The following is a 15,397-nucleotide window of genomic DNA, read 5'->3' on the forward strand; positions in this document are numbered from 1 at the left end:
CTTTTTCTAATTTTTTTTTTAAAATTTTTATATCATGTTTATTTTATATTATATTATATATACATATAATATATATAAACATTATATTTATTGACGTGTCATATTTGGCACGTCAGAAATTCCTTTATCTTTTTTTTTTTAATTTTTATATCATGTTTATTTTACATTATATTATATTATATATATAATATATATAAACATTATATTTACTGACGTGTCAAAGTAACACGTCAATATTTACTGACATGTCTACTTTGACACGTCAGTAAATATTAAATTATTAAGTTATTTAAATAAAAAGTTTTAAAATAAAATTGAATTCAAATTTACTGACGTGTCAAATATTGACACGTCAGTAAATCCTGACGTGTTATATTCAACACGTCAGTAAATGTTGAGTGGCACGTCAAAAAAATATTTGTTGACGTGCCAACTTTGGCACGTCAACATTTACTGATGTGGCAAAAAATGGATACTATTTGCTACGTCAAAAGATTGCCTTTGTTTTGTAGTGCGTGATAACATCCACTCATCATGGCATTTTTTTCTAATGCAATTTCCCGTTTTATTGTCATAAAAAGAGTTATGTTTGCTATATTGCCTCAACAAAATGCTCAATAGATGGTGATAGCATGCATATATATTCTATATGCTTTATTGCCTCAACAAAATGCTCAATAGATTGTGATAGCATGCATATTCTATATGCACTATTCTTCATGTGTTAAGTATTCTAATGCAATTTCCCGTTTTATTGTCCTAAAAAGAGTTCTGTTTGCTTCATTAGATATTACTAATGGTGCAGGAAATCCAACCGTTGGATCATACTGATAAGTATCCCACGATCTATATCAAATCACTACATTGTACAATTACAACCGTAAAAAAGTTTAATGGCCAGTTGCTATATCAAGCCGTCCGATAACCGTCAGCCAGCACATTCGTTTGAAACAAAAATAATTTTATTTCCTCAAAAAAAAAAAAAAAAAAAAAGTTTGAAACAAAAATTTTGGTCCATCTTCTGCTTATGGGACAGGGACTACGATGCCCCTTCTTCTGTAGGGAGATTGAAAGCTTACATAGATTCGAGAGAGAAAAAATATTGCCCATATTACAACTCTCCTATCTATGAATGCTGCTGGTATGAAGTGCATTCTCAGCTAATGGTTTCGCTTTAGACGGGCCACGGTGATTAAGAATGCAAGTGCGGAAATGGCACCTGAAATGCCAAACAGGCCGTAGAAAGGCTCAGGTCCTAATTCTGGATCATCGTTCAAGTTGAACAAAGAGAGGAGTACTTATTAGAGGAGAGCAGGTGATCACTTCAAGGATTTCCTTTGAAATGTCAAAAACCAAAGGAGAATCTTTTGGGAAAACCTGCGACATAAAACCAAAATAGCACTTCCAAGATCTAAATTTTTGAAGAATAAATGAACAAAAGGAACTTCACTTACGTACCCATGATGTTTTGACACTTACAAATATTAAATGTTTAGTTTGATGCATCATTAAAGAATCACATGTGGACTTTGGTAGCTCATTCCACAGCTCACAATGTTATCGAATGTAAATGGGTGTTTCGGTTAAAGAGGAAAACAGATGGCTCCATTGATTGCTACAAAGCCCGCTTAGTTGCAAAAGGGATCCACCAACAGTTCCGCATCGACTATTGTGAGACTTACAGCCCTGTGGTTAAACCTACAACGACACGTCTTGCTTTTTCTCTTGCTATTTCACATGAATGGCATATCAATAAGATTGATATTCAAAAATGCATTCCTCCATGGAAAGCTGTCCAAGGTAGTATGCATGACCCAACCTCCCGGGTTTGCTCATCCGCAACACCCTACACTCATTTGCAAACTACAAAAAACACTTTATGGTTTTAAACAAGCCCCTCGAGCATGATTTTCCAGATTAAGTTGCAAGTTGTTCACATTGGGTTTCCATAGCTCTCAATCTGACAATTCCTTGTTTGTTCATCAGACTTCTCAAAATGAAATGCACATCAGTGTTGCTCCTATAGCCTTCCTTCAAGTGATCAAGGGAGCTAGCTACGGATCAATATTTCCAGATGCGATCTTCACTATCCAAGAAGACGATTGATTTTCTATAGGAGCAAGCTTGCGTCTGTGTACTGTGCAATTACTACATGTTAATTAAAGGGAAATTGTATATAAAATCCTTAGGTAAACGCGCCTTTTTTAAAAACTCCCTGGGTTTTTTTTTTCGAAAATTTACTCCCTGGGTTAATGGAAATGACAATAAAATCCATGCCGTCAAAAATTTTTAACAGCCGTTAGTCAAATTCAAAACGCACCGTTTCACCTTATTAAAATATTAATTTTTTTTTAATTTAATTTTAAAATTAATTTAAATTCCAGAGAGATCGTAAAAATTTCCCAGAATTTCCCAGATCTAGATTGGAGGAAGGCGGTGCTGGATCATTGGGTGGAGGAGGTAAAGATGCAGTTGGTGGAATGGCTCGAGGGGGAGGTGGGGATGCCACCGGAGGTGTAAGGGATGCTTGCGGAGGAGAGCCTCCTAGTGGTGGTGGCAGCGAAGATAAAACTGGAGGGGGTGATCTGGCAAAGGGGCAGATGGTGGGGGTCATGCTGGTAGCGATGGCGGTGGTGAAGTTGATGGTGGTTGGCGGAGAAGGTGGCAGTGAGGTTGGAGGTGGTGTTAATACCTGTGGGGGTGAAGCTGGCGGGGATGGAGGAGGAGCAGCAGGGGCTGGCGGTGGAGGAGACTGAGGAGCTAGAGTTGAAGGGGTTGAAGGGGATGAAGGCGCTGGGGTGTCAGTAGTCTGAGTAGGCGTAGTTGAAGAATTCGACGGAGCAGGGGAAGAAGGTGGTGGTGGTGAGATGACAGAGGAAGTTGGTAAATTCGCACAGGAGAGGAGGGAGGGGTTGTGGAGTCCATCTTCCTATGGATCTTTCCTAACAACGACAATGCACTACTACAGTTCCATTGTCATATTTGAATGATTAGAGTAATCACAAACATCCAAACCTCCAATTTTTCCTCAAAACAATACATAATTACAGAGCACAATCCAATGCCAAAAAAGGTCTTCCTCAAACCAAACAAAGTAAAAAACACTCAAATTTTCTCAGTATTGACAACCCCAGAAAAAGCGCAATTCCATCAAACCAGGCGCTACCAATCTACCAGAATCCCTTTTTTAGATGTGCAATTTTGATGTAATTCCCTTTCTGAGAACGGCTATTGAAATTGGGCTCCTGAGTCTTGTGTATGAGAATCCAACATCTTAAGGGACAATGTTATGCATGCCTCTGCTAATGTGTTTTAGCCGTCTTAAACAAGTTGGAATCTTTTGACGCCTGTGGAATTTTTTTAAACCTTTCTGATGCTTGCTGTAATTCTCCTTGAAGGCAAGAGGGAAACAATGATCAGATTGACTTGGGTAAACGTTAGCTTGGCTCTGAGGGAAACAACCAGATTCTCCAAACGTTGACATCTGACAAGCTGAAAAAAATCCCATATACCAGAAATAAAAAGAAAAAAAAAAAAGACTAAGCAAAACCCATTCAGAAAATCCTTCTACCAACAAAACCCAGAGCAAGAAACCAAAAACTTTGAGCAATGATCAGATCGACAACAGTCTCCTTTTCTCCCTTTGGTAATTGCAGTAGAGACCCTGAAATTGTAAAGATAAAAGACCATCAAGATATAATAACAAGAACCAACAGTAAAATTCTCTTTTTCTTGTTCTTCAACTTGAAAAATCAATTTGAAGGCAAGAAGTCACCAACTGGAAATCTAACTGAGAAATCAATTGTTCTCCAACAACTGGAGAAGGCACCACCGAAGCCAAACCACCGTTGATGTTGCCGGAGAGATTCGAGAGCTGGGGTGTGTTCGCCGGGGTTGAGGAAAGAAGTCGTGAGTTGACAAAAGATTAATTTTTTTATTTTTAGATTTAAATTTTAAAATTAAATTAATAAAAAAAAATTAATATTTTAATAAGGTGAAACGGTGCGTTTTGAATTTGACTAACGGCTGTTAAAAATTTTTGACGGCATGGATTTTATTGTCATTTCCATTAACCCAGGGAGTAAATTTTCGAAAAAAAAAACCCAGGGAGTTTTTAAAAAAGGCGCGTTTACCTAAGGATTTTATATACAATTTCCCTTAATTAAACAAAAAGGTAATTTCTGGCGTGACCTAAAACATATATAGTTAAAGAAAGGCTTGATTTTTCGCTTGACCAAGAAAATAGTTAAAATATTTAAAGAAAGGGTATATATACACTAAGGCTGGCTGCGTTTATTTTGATATAAAACCTTTTCTGAAAATGATTTTTTGTTATTTTTTGATATTTGGTAGAATCGAAAATCTTGATTAAACTGAAAACATTTTTAGTTTACCAAGAAAACCTCTTTTAAGCTGCACGCATAAAATGGTTTTCATTTTTTATTTCCGATCCGTAAAGTATTTTTTTGAGTTTAGTTTCTTATTCTCAATCTAAAGTACCCAACTTCCTTTTCGCACACACTCAGCTCTCTCACAATTTATTCTCTGTCACCGCAAGAGGTAGTCTGCTGCCAATCACCTTTGCCATTGTTGTCGCTAATTTTTTATATGAGTCGAAGGCTGTGAGAAATGATTTCAACTAAAAACCATTTTAGAGCCTAAAATGTAGAAATAGTGGCCAATTCAGTGGACCAAAAAAAGAGAGATAAATAAGTCAGTTTTCCCATTGCCAAGACTGGGGAGAATAGACATTATATTTTGAAGGTATGAATTGTAATATTGTAAAGCAACCAAAGTGGGATTTATAAATTGTCTTGTATCACATACATGTGAAACCTTGATCCAAAGGTTAACCAAAAGAATACTCAATAATCATTCACATCAGAGAAGTTTTATATCAAATTCATATTCTCATTATCCACTTCTTCTTTTGAGGTCTCATTATCCACATCATTAAAAAAATATCCCCTTAACAAAGTTTATGAATGTTTGCTAGCTCTTAGAAGTTTCCAAACACAAGTTGTGGAAAGATAAAGGAACCTTGGCCCGCTAAATAAAGCTGATCATACTGATTACCTTGAATGCTTGAGAGAAGTGGGCCGGAGAAAAGAGGTTGTCCCGAGTTATCCTTTTAATGCCTACTTTTATTGTTTGTTTCTTTCCTCTATGAAAAAAGATTCGTAGATTATGAGCTCTAAAGTCATAAAACATACTTTGGACGAGCAAATCAGCTCAACTTATAAAAGCTACTATATATGGTTGTGATGTCTTGTTTCCTACCGATTAAAGAAATTTTGGGGTAAACATATGTGGTTCCAACTTCCTCCCTTTTGAAAGGATTTGGACAGGACGTGACCCCTTTTCTATCTATTCTAATGTTTAACACTGACAGATGGGTATTTTTTTTTTTTTACAAAATAGTCGTTTGATGTATCTAAATGTCATAGTTCTCTGTTTGCAAGGCTAAGTTGAAAACAATTGTTAGAGAGGCTTAAATATCCTAAAAACTTGTCAATTTGATAAAAATATCCTTATAAATTCGAGAAAATTAAAACTAAAAAAAAAAACCAAAGGTCCAATTTTTGTTTTTGTTTTATTTATTTTTTTTTAAGTGGGTCAAACAGAAATCGCCTTTACGTCGATTTAACAACGTGTAGTGCACTAGACGCGGACGCAAGCATAGCCCACAAAAAATCGTCAAGCACAAAAAAGAGATATGCTCTTCAATAATAGGTTCAAAACGAAAAGTATAGTGCAAAAAATACAACAAAATAGTAAGAAATGAGTCAAAAATTTGACCTAATCCTCTCAATAAGGGCCTCACAAAGATGTAAAAGCACTAAAACAAAAAGGTGTAAGCTGGGACATGAGTCTGAGTATGAGATTATGGTATTTAATGTTTTACTATTATGAAAAGTTTCTCTGTGCTAATTATAAGAAGTATGCTTTAATTTACGAAACCAGTACTGCAGCACTTGATAAACAAACTTCATCAAAAGTATGCATTTACTTTTATAAACATTTTATTCCTGGTCCCCGGCCGCTTTCAAAAGAAACGGAGAAAGAAACATTTTAGAGGAAAATACTAGCGGAATTGATATAATTTTGCTATATGACATATTCAGAGTTTATTCTATTTTTCTTGATGCTAGTGGAGAAGAAACATTCAAAATGTCTTACTTTATCCGAAAGTGAGTGACCGAGTCTGAGAGCGATCTTATCACGAGGACAAGTACGTAAGGGGGCTTTGGTTTAGATAATGAAGCTGCATGCATGTAATCTTTTGCCCTCTCGCCTCCATTAATTTTCTAATTCTGATTTCAGATCCAATAATTTTATTAATTCTTTCATATAGTCATGATATGGTTTCTTATATTCGTTTAAATCGTTTACATCGGTCTAATACATTTTAATATATACATCTCATTGATCTCAACCTTAACGGTTGCTTCTAGCTTAGAGACGCTAGTATATTACTTTGGACCTTGAAGTTGTAGTTTACTAATTTGTGTTTTTAATAAATACAAAAAAGACATTATTTATAATTGAACATTATTATTTATATTACACTTGCTAATCAGTTTGCCAAAAAAATTTCATCTCATATATTATATTACTTTATGTATCATCTATCTAATCTATAGTTGGTGACCGAAAAAAACATTAAATAATAATAATAATAATAATAATAATAATAAAGGAAAAACATACAAGGCAATTAAATCAAAACAAATCAGAAGAGTTTCCTAGCAGTAACATCCAACAATATTACAAATCCAGCAAATATATATAAGAACATAAATTACATATCCAACAAACATCCGGTAGCTACAGAGCAACTACAACCGCCCTTTCCCCTTTCTCTCTCTCCCAAACCCCCAAAACTCTTCCCTTCACCCTCTCCCACCCAGCAGCGTCAGCCATATCCCTAATCTTTTGTGTTGACTTGAGCTGGTTTTGGTGGTACGTTACAGATTCAGCATTTTGAGTTTTTGGCAAGTTTTTTTTTTTTTTTTTTAAAGGCTGGTTAATTAACTCAAGATAAATTAATCAACCAAAATGAGGACTGTTTACGCACGGAATTCTACTGCGTAGCATTAGTCAGCCGGTAGGCCCCTGACTTTTATATGTCATATATATAGGTCCAGGGTATCTTTTATAAGTTGAGTCATTTTCGAGAAATAATTTTCCATAGAGAGAGAAAAAATGAAGATAGTCCAAACTCGTACATCTTTGGAGGTTTCAGGAACCTTTCAATTATTGGAGAACCCACTGCCTTTTGTTTGGTAAGTGGGTCAAGCAAAAACTGCCTTTACATCAATTTAATTAACAACGTGTAGCACATTGGACGCTGATGCGAGCATAGCCCACAAAAAAATCCTCATCTTGGATAGCGAAGACTGAAGAGCATCTGAAAAAAGTAATCCCTTGCCCCCTTTTTTTTTTTTTTAAAGCAAATATTGAGAGAAGGTAACATGAATTAAAACAATGAAAAATAGATGGACTCTCCAATAATAAACTTAAAACAAAAATTATAGTGTAAAAAATACAACAAAATAATAGAAAATTAGTTAAAAATTGACACGGTCCTTTCAATAGGGGCCACATAAAGCAATAAAAATAGAGGTCACAAGTAAGGGTATCGTCGTATCAAAAAAGTAGAAGATAAATAATAATTTATTTTTCTTGATCATATTTCATTATGATTATTGTATGGGGTTGATATTCTTCCGTTGATATGCGGACAATGACGAATGTGGGGATCAAACTCTCAATAATTGAACGAGATAGTGTTTCAACATAAAAGGCAATTATACATTGGGTTGTCGCAAGTGGGGACGGGAGAAAAGATGGTGTTTCAATAATTTCTTTTAAAAGTCACATCATATTTAGGAAAACTCTAATCCTCCTTATATCATTACTCTTAAATTCATGTGTCTTGATTCTTGTTGCTTCTTCTTTGTTTAAAAAGTTTTATTCTCATTATCCACTTCTTCTTTTGAACTCAATCTCATTCTCCACATCATTAAAAAAATATCCCGCCAACAAAGTTTATATATGCATGTCTGCTAGCTCTTAGAATTTTCAAAACACAAATTGTGGAAAGACAAAAGAACCCCTGGCTCACTAAATAATGCTGTAACTGATTACCTTGAATGTGAGAGACAAGTGGGGGGAAATTAAAGATTATTGTTTGGGTCTCTCTATGAAAAAAGATTAGTGGGTTATGAGTCATAAAAGATTCTTTATAAAAGCTACTATATATGTTTTATTCATGTTCTTGATGTGATTTAATAGGAGATGGGAATTCGAATATATTATTAGATTAATTATGATTGTAATAAATTATGTTATTGAAGAGTCAAAATCGACCAAGTTCTTTTTTTTTTTTTTTTTTTTTTTTTTTTTTTGAGAGAGAGATCGACTAATCCCACTTCTTCTACCTTTACGTCAATTTAACAACGTGTAGTGTGTTAAGAATATTGCACCTCCTGATGATCCTCTAGCAACTGACAAGAAGAATCAACAAGCATTGCAACAACCCCCTTTCCCTTTTCCTTTGTTTGATTAAAAAAAAAAAAAAAAAAACAAGCATTGCAACAACATCAGCTATGAAAAATTAAAGGTTCTTGGATTATGTGCTCCAAAGTCATAAAAGATTCTATGGACTAGCTAATTAATCAGCTGGAACTTATAAAAGCTACTTTATAAAAGGTGATGATATTTAATAGGAGATGGGAATTCGCATATATTATTAGATTAATTATGGTTGTTAATAGGAAAACTAAGTGGGTCAGGCAGAAATGGCCTTTACGTCAATTTAACATGATGTACTACACTGGATGCGGACGCGAGCATCGCCCACAAAAAATCGTCATCTTCGATAACGAAGAGCATTTCAAAAAATTAATCCCTCCCTCGCACCACTTTCTTTGTTTTTTAAAGCAAATATTGAGAAAGGGGTACATAAATTAATACACTGAAAAAGTGAAAAATGGGTGGACTAGTCTCTAATAATAAACCCAAAAATAAAAATTATGTAAAAAAATTGACCTAATCCTCTCGATGAGGGTCACATAAAATGGTTAAAGAATTAAAACAGAGAACTCAAGCAGGGGTATGAGTGTCGCAAGACCTTTCAACTCTATTTGAACTCCTAATACAAGGAATTAATGCAGACATGAACATGATCCTCAACGTATCCTTTTACCGTACCTAAAGCAATTGCCTACTGGGAGACGCTATTGACGACAGGGAAGTAGTCGAAATAAGAAGAACATTGACAAAATCCGAAGCAAAAATTGATGAGGAGAGAATACTATCTCCAGGACAAGAACAAAACACAGTGTTATAGGGAGACTAAAACCCAAAAGATTCAAGAAATACAACAGAAATAAAAAGCAAATATAAAAAATACAACGACAGTAAAACAAGGAAAAAGCAGAAAAACAACAAAGACCCTACAAACAGTAGCTAGTGTCTCTGAAGCAAGAAGCGACAGTTAAGCTAATTGAGATGTATATATTAATATGGACACAAATTTTCTCTAAACTGTTCTGGATGAAATTTCCTTCAACCTACTCTAATAAGTGACAAATGTCATTTAACATTTTTAGGTTTCAAAAAAATTAATGTTTGGGTTTCTTAATTAGTGGAATAACAATAAATGAATGTTAAAATAAAATAAAATAAAAACATGTGAGAGATGACACTTGTCACTTATTAGACTAGGTTGAAAGAAATTTTCTCTAAACCAGTTTAGAGGAAATTTATGTCCTATTAATTTATTATAATTTAATTTCAAATTTTAAATACATTTTTATTGTATTTTTTATTAAATGTTGTAAAAAAAATCTATCGCACTTTTAAATATAGTGACACGATGCATGTTTAAATCATAGAAAATTATGTCACCTATTATATTTCAATCAAATAAAACTTATATAATTATGAACATTATATAAAAAAAAATACAAAGCAAAACAAAATCCTTTTTTTTTATGAATTTTTTATGAATACAATATATATATATATATATATACCACTCAATATTTAATGCAATCAAATCAATTATTTAATATCATATTCAATGCTTAAAAATTCAAATGAATAGCATCTCAACAAAAAATTTAATAAACAAAACGGAAACATAAAAGAAAAAATTGTGTGTTAATAAAGAGAGAGATCATAAGGCATTAAGACACTTAATTCATGAACAAAAACAGAAAATGAAATTATTACAAACCGGTTCAATCTCACGCACTCTTTGAAAGGAAATAATAAAAGGAAAAATTGTGTGTTAATAAAGAAGAGATCATAAGGCATTAAGACATTTAATTCATTAACAAAAATCGAAAATGAAATTATTAAAAACCGGTTCAATCTCACAGGCTCTTTGAGAGTTTTACATTTAAAGAGTTCTCTAAATGGTTTCCTCTTCATAACCAAATATATGTGTCTTTTAAGATTTATTGCATTTCTGTATTTGGTTAATTATTCAGTTTTATGTCAGATCTGATTCCACATATTATTTTGCATGTGAAACACCTATTCAATCCTAATAGGTGTAGATTGGTGTCAATTAGATTTTTCAATATTGCAGAAGATCAAGAGAGAAATTTGTCTAGGCTAGCTAGAGCTTGCTTTGTCGTAATCCTAAAGCTAGCTAGTCTTCAAGCAGAAGAATGTTTCAGGATTAGAAAATACGTGTTTGGTAGGATTGTCTCTCTTTCTCTATTTTGAATCCTAGTTACTTAGGAGAGGATAATCTTTTGCCTCTAAATAAAGCATAGGTCAATAGGCTTAGATGCACACATTGTATCCTAGATGTAGTTTAAGGTTTCAGAAAAAGAGAAACAGAGAGTTTATTATATTTTTCCTTAATACTAGTTATTGCTGCTCGTGGACATACACAATCTTACCAAACAACATTAACTTCCTATGTAGTCTTGATTCTGTTGCTTCTTCGATCTTTGTTGATTTCATTTTTATTTTTTTATTTTTTCATGCGTGTGCTACGAATTTTAACGTACTTGTTTATTAATATTCTCAAAATGAAATGCACAAAAGTGTTGCTCCTATTATTCCTTCAAGTGATCGATCATGAGAGGGATTAATATTTCTATAGGAGCAAGCTTGAATGTGTGAGAAGTGGGGGAAAATTTACTTGTTAAAATATTTTCCCAGTTATCCTTTTAATGCCTACTTTTATTGTTTGTTTCTTTATGAGTAAAGATTCGTGGATTATGAGCTCTAAAGTCACAAAAGATACTTTGGACTAGCTAATTAATCAACTGATCAACTAATAAAAGCTACTATATTTTATTCATATTGTTGTTGTGTTCTATATATATATATATATATATGTTACTTTTTCACCGTAAGACTCAACACCACAATTACATTTATATACAATACATTGCTCTCTTAAGATCTCTCTCAATCACTTACTATCTAGATTAAGGAAGACATTTTGAATATGAGAAATGATAGATTTACAAACAAATTTTATAAAAAATTTTTATAAAATGATACGGCATAACATGATTGAAAATAAAATAAATTAACTTTAAAGAAACTGAATTATATTGTGTTATCATGTTGTAAAAAAAAAATTTGTGTAAGCAAAACATTTTTCTTTTGAATATGGCAATACGCTATATACGGCCATGTTTGTAAAAGTTTGAGAGATTAAAGGCATTGGATTCTCCAATAATGGAAATTAAAGGCATTAATTGGATTCTCCAATAATGGAAAGGTACGTGACACGTGCAAAGATGTGCAAGTTTGTACTATCTTCATTTTTTCTCTCTCTATGGAAAATTATTTCTCCAAATGACTCAACTTATAAAAGATACTTTTGACCTATATGACATATGAAAGTCGGGCGGCTACCGGCTGAATTGGTCTTCGTTGCATATGCCTTTTTTAAAGGGAAGAGTGTACTAGCACAACCAAAGCACATCGATCTAAACACAAAATATAACCTTGAAACAGTTCGGGCAAGGCATGGGGTTGAGTGGGAAGCTTTTGCAAATCATAGCACTGCCTGGAGTGATCATACTATTTGCAATTGTGGCAGCAGCAGCATCAACAACAGCAACTATACGCAAGCCTGACTGCCCCAGCAAGTGTGGAGATGTAGAAATTCCATTCCCATTTGGCCTCAAAGAGGGCTGCTTTCTGGATGAGAGTTTTAATATCACATGCCACGACTCTACAACACCAATGACAGGTACTATCCCTGTAAGAAACATATCCATTGACACTCATGAGATGCATGTCATGAATACGGTTGCCCGAGACTGTTACAACCACAGCGACAGTACTACCGGCGTCCATGGTTGTGTACCTAAGAACGCGTACGATAAGTGCCCGTCGTCCATGGTAGTCTTGGTAGACAAGAACAATTCCGGGCTCAGGGTCTCCCAGTACACCATTTCCAACAGAAAAAATAAGTTCACTGTTATCGGCTGTGACACTATCGCATACCTCAGTGGGTACCAAAACGGAGAAGTGTACAAGATCGGGTGCGCATCTGATTGCCCTACCCTTAACAATGTGGTGAATGGGTCTTGCTCTGGCGTTGGGTGTTGCGAGTTAGGGTTTCCGGATGGACTACAAAATATTAGTGTTCAAGTGTCCAGCCCTAATAATTACTCCGAAGTATGGGACTTCAATAGATGCGGCTATGCTTTTGTTGTCGAGAAAGACAAGTTCAACTTCTCCGCTGATTATCTCAAAAATTATACCAACCAAACGGTTCCATTGGTGCTTGATTGGTCAGTTGGCAATCTCACATGTGACAAAGCTCAGAAGGAACCGAACTTCGCATGTAAGGAGAATAGTGAATGCATTCATCCCCAAACCAAGCAGGCTGGGTATCGTTGCAAGTGCAAGCAGGGTTACCAAGGGAACCCATACCTCCAAGGCAAAGAGGGTTGCCAAGGTAATTTATATTACTTTTTCCCTGAATTCAATATCACTTTTATGACATTTGTTTTCCCCTTGGTTTCCGAAGTGGATCCTCTTCACTTCAATTAAATTGAGTGATATTTTTATCCTTTTACTTTTTAATGGAAAAAAAATACCCCTCAAATATAATTAACTAGATATTTTCAAAAATTCTAATTCCTTTGTTTCAATGTATACATATGTATTTCATTAATTATGATCATACTATGTGGTTGGCCTGTATTCCTCACTTGATGTGCAGACATTGACGAATGTTTGGATGGGACTCATAATTGCACCAAACAATGTACCAACGGAATAGGCAATTATACATGTCATTGCCCCAAGGGGTACCATGGGGACGGAAGAAAAGATGGTGAAGGTTGTTCTATAGATGTCGTACTAGCAATTAAGGTTTCCATTGGTAAGTAAATTTACCATTTTGTACATCCTTAGATAATATCATGTATGCATTTAATTACACAAACTTTTAATCTTGACTATAACGTTTCGACCTTTCCAAGTTCAGGAATTGGCATAGGCTTAATTGCTATGCTTGGGAGTAGCTCGTGGCTATTCTTGGTACTCCAGAAAAGAAAATATATTAAGCTTAAAGCAAAGCTCTTTCAACAAAATGGGGGTTTGATCTTAGAACGGCGTCTCCGTGCACTAGGATCCACTAAAAAGGCCAAAATCTTTACTTTTGAAGAGCTAAAGGTGGCTACCAAAAACTATAGAGAGAATAGGATCATTGGCCGAGGAGGTTTTGGTACAGTTTACAAAGGATTTTTACCAAATAATACAATTGTTGCCATCAAGAAGTCCAAGACAGTGGATCCAGACCAAGTTGACCAATTCATTAACGAGATTGTTCTACTCTCCCAAATTGACCATAAGAATGTTGTGAAACTCTTGGGCTGTTGTTTAGAGACACAAGTTCCTTTGCTAGTCTACGAATTTGTCTCACAAGGTACACTCTTCAACTATATACATCGTGAAGGCAACACATCCATCAAACGATGGGAAACCTATTTAAGAATAGCTGTAGAAACAGCGGATGCACTATCGTATCTACACTCTTTAGCTATAATTCATAGAGATGTCAAGCCCTCAAACATATTGCTTGGTGATAATTTCACTGCGAAAGTCTCCGACTTTGGAATTTCAAAATTGGTTCCCCACGATCAAAAGGATGTAGCTACTGTAGTGCAAGGAACTCTTGGATACCTAGATCCTGAATACTTACAGACGAACCAATTGACGGAGAAAAGTGATGTTTATAGCTTTGGAGTGGTCCTTGTGGAGCTACTGACAGGAGATGATGTATTTTCATTCGATAGATCCGAGGATGAAAGATGTCTACCTATGTATTTTCTTTCTTTCTTGAAAGAGGATCGCATGGATGAATTTCTTGATAAACGAATAGTTGAAGAAGGAAATAAAGAGCAGATCACGAAAGTCATTAAACTTGCTGAGAGGTGCTTAACAGTGAAAGGAGATGAGAGGCCTAGTATGAAGGAATTGGCCATGGAATTAGAACAAATAAGAAAGATAGAGACGCACTTGTGGGTTAATGCTCAATCAAATCTGGAAGAGGCCGAACACCTAGATGGTGTGACATCTAACGCTTACGAAAACGATGAAAGTAGCAGTACAACCGCTGGACTTGATAGCATGAGGGACAATGTAATGTGAGCCTTGGGGGATGGCAGATGAATGTGGCATGATAACATCCGCTCTTCATGGCATTTGTCTTTTTTAATGCAACTTCCTGTTTTAGTGTCCTAAAAAGAGTTCTGTTTGCTTTATAGCCTCAACAAAATGCTTATTAGATAGTGATGGCATGCATATTATCTCTGTACTATTCTTCATGTGTTGAGTTTTCTGTTCTGGTCGAAAGAGCAATTTGTTGGAGTTATTTGGAGTAATTGTTTTGTTGTATTCGCTGTCTTGTATAGCAGCTGTGGGATTGTATATCTGTTGGTGTTTGGCAAGTGTAGTTTGCTTAAATGTGGTGTGGTGTGGTATGTAAGAAAATTTTCAATAAAGTGTGCGTGGCTCATATGCCACATTTCATTACCTAATTCTTACAATGAGTGCACTATTTATAAATAAAGAAGTTCATTTTCAATCAACTTTTGTGGCTTGTCAAAACAGCCAACTTAACAGTTTTTGTGTCTATTTAGTAACAAATATGTATTTTTGTAATTAACAAAAAAGAATTGTTACTAATGCTCTTTTAATTCTGACCATTCAATTTTACTTATCTAACATGTACTTAATCTTGACCATTAGATCATACTTATAATCAAATATTGTTTAATTATGGTTGTTAGATCAAACTTGGTAGTAACAAATTTTTTTTTAACCGTTAGATCTAACTTGATTAATTAATCTTATAGTTGATATTACTAATGGTGCAGGAAATCCAATAGTTGGATCA

General features: G+C 34.6%; 1 pseudogene; it reads left to right on the forward strand.

The window, feature by feature from the left end:
* Nucleotides 1-11,982: 11,982 nt before the first annotated feature.
* On the forward strand, nt 11,983-14,670 carry LOC132185073 (wall-associated receptor kinase 5-like; annotated as a pseudogene).
* Nucleotides 14,671-15,397: the final 727 nt, after the last annotated feature.

Source organism: Corylus avellana, chromosome ca6 (assembly GCF_901000735.1).
Source record: "Corylus avellana chromosome ca6, CavTom2PMs-1.0".
NCBI lineage: Eukaryota > Viridiplantae > Streptophyta > Magnoliopsida > Fagales > Betulaceae > Corylus > Corylus avellana.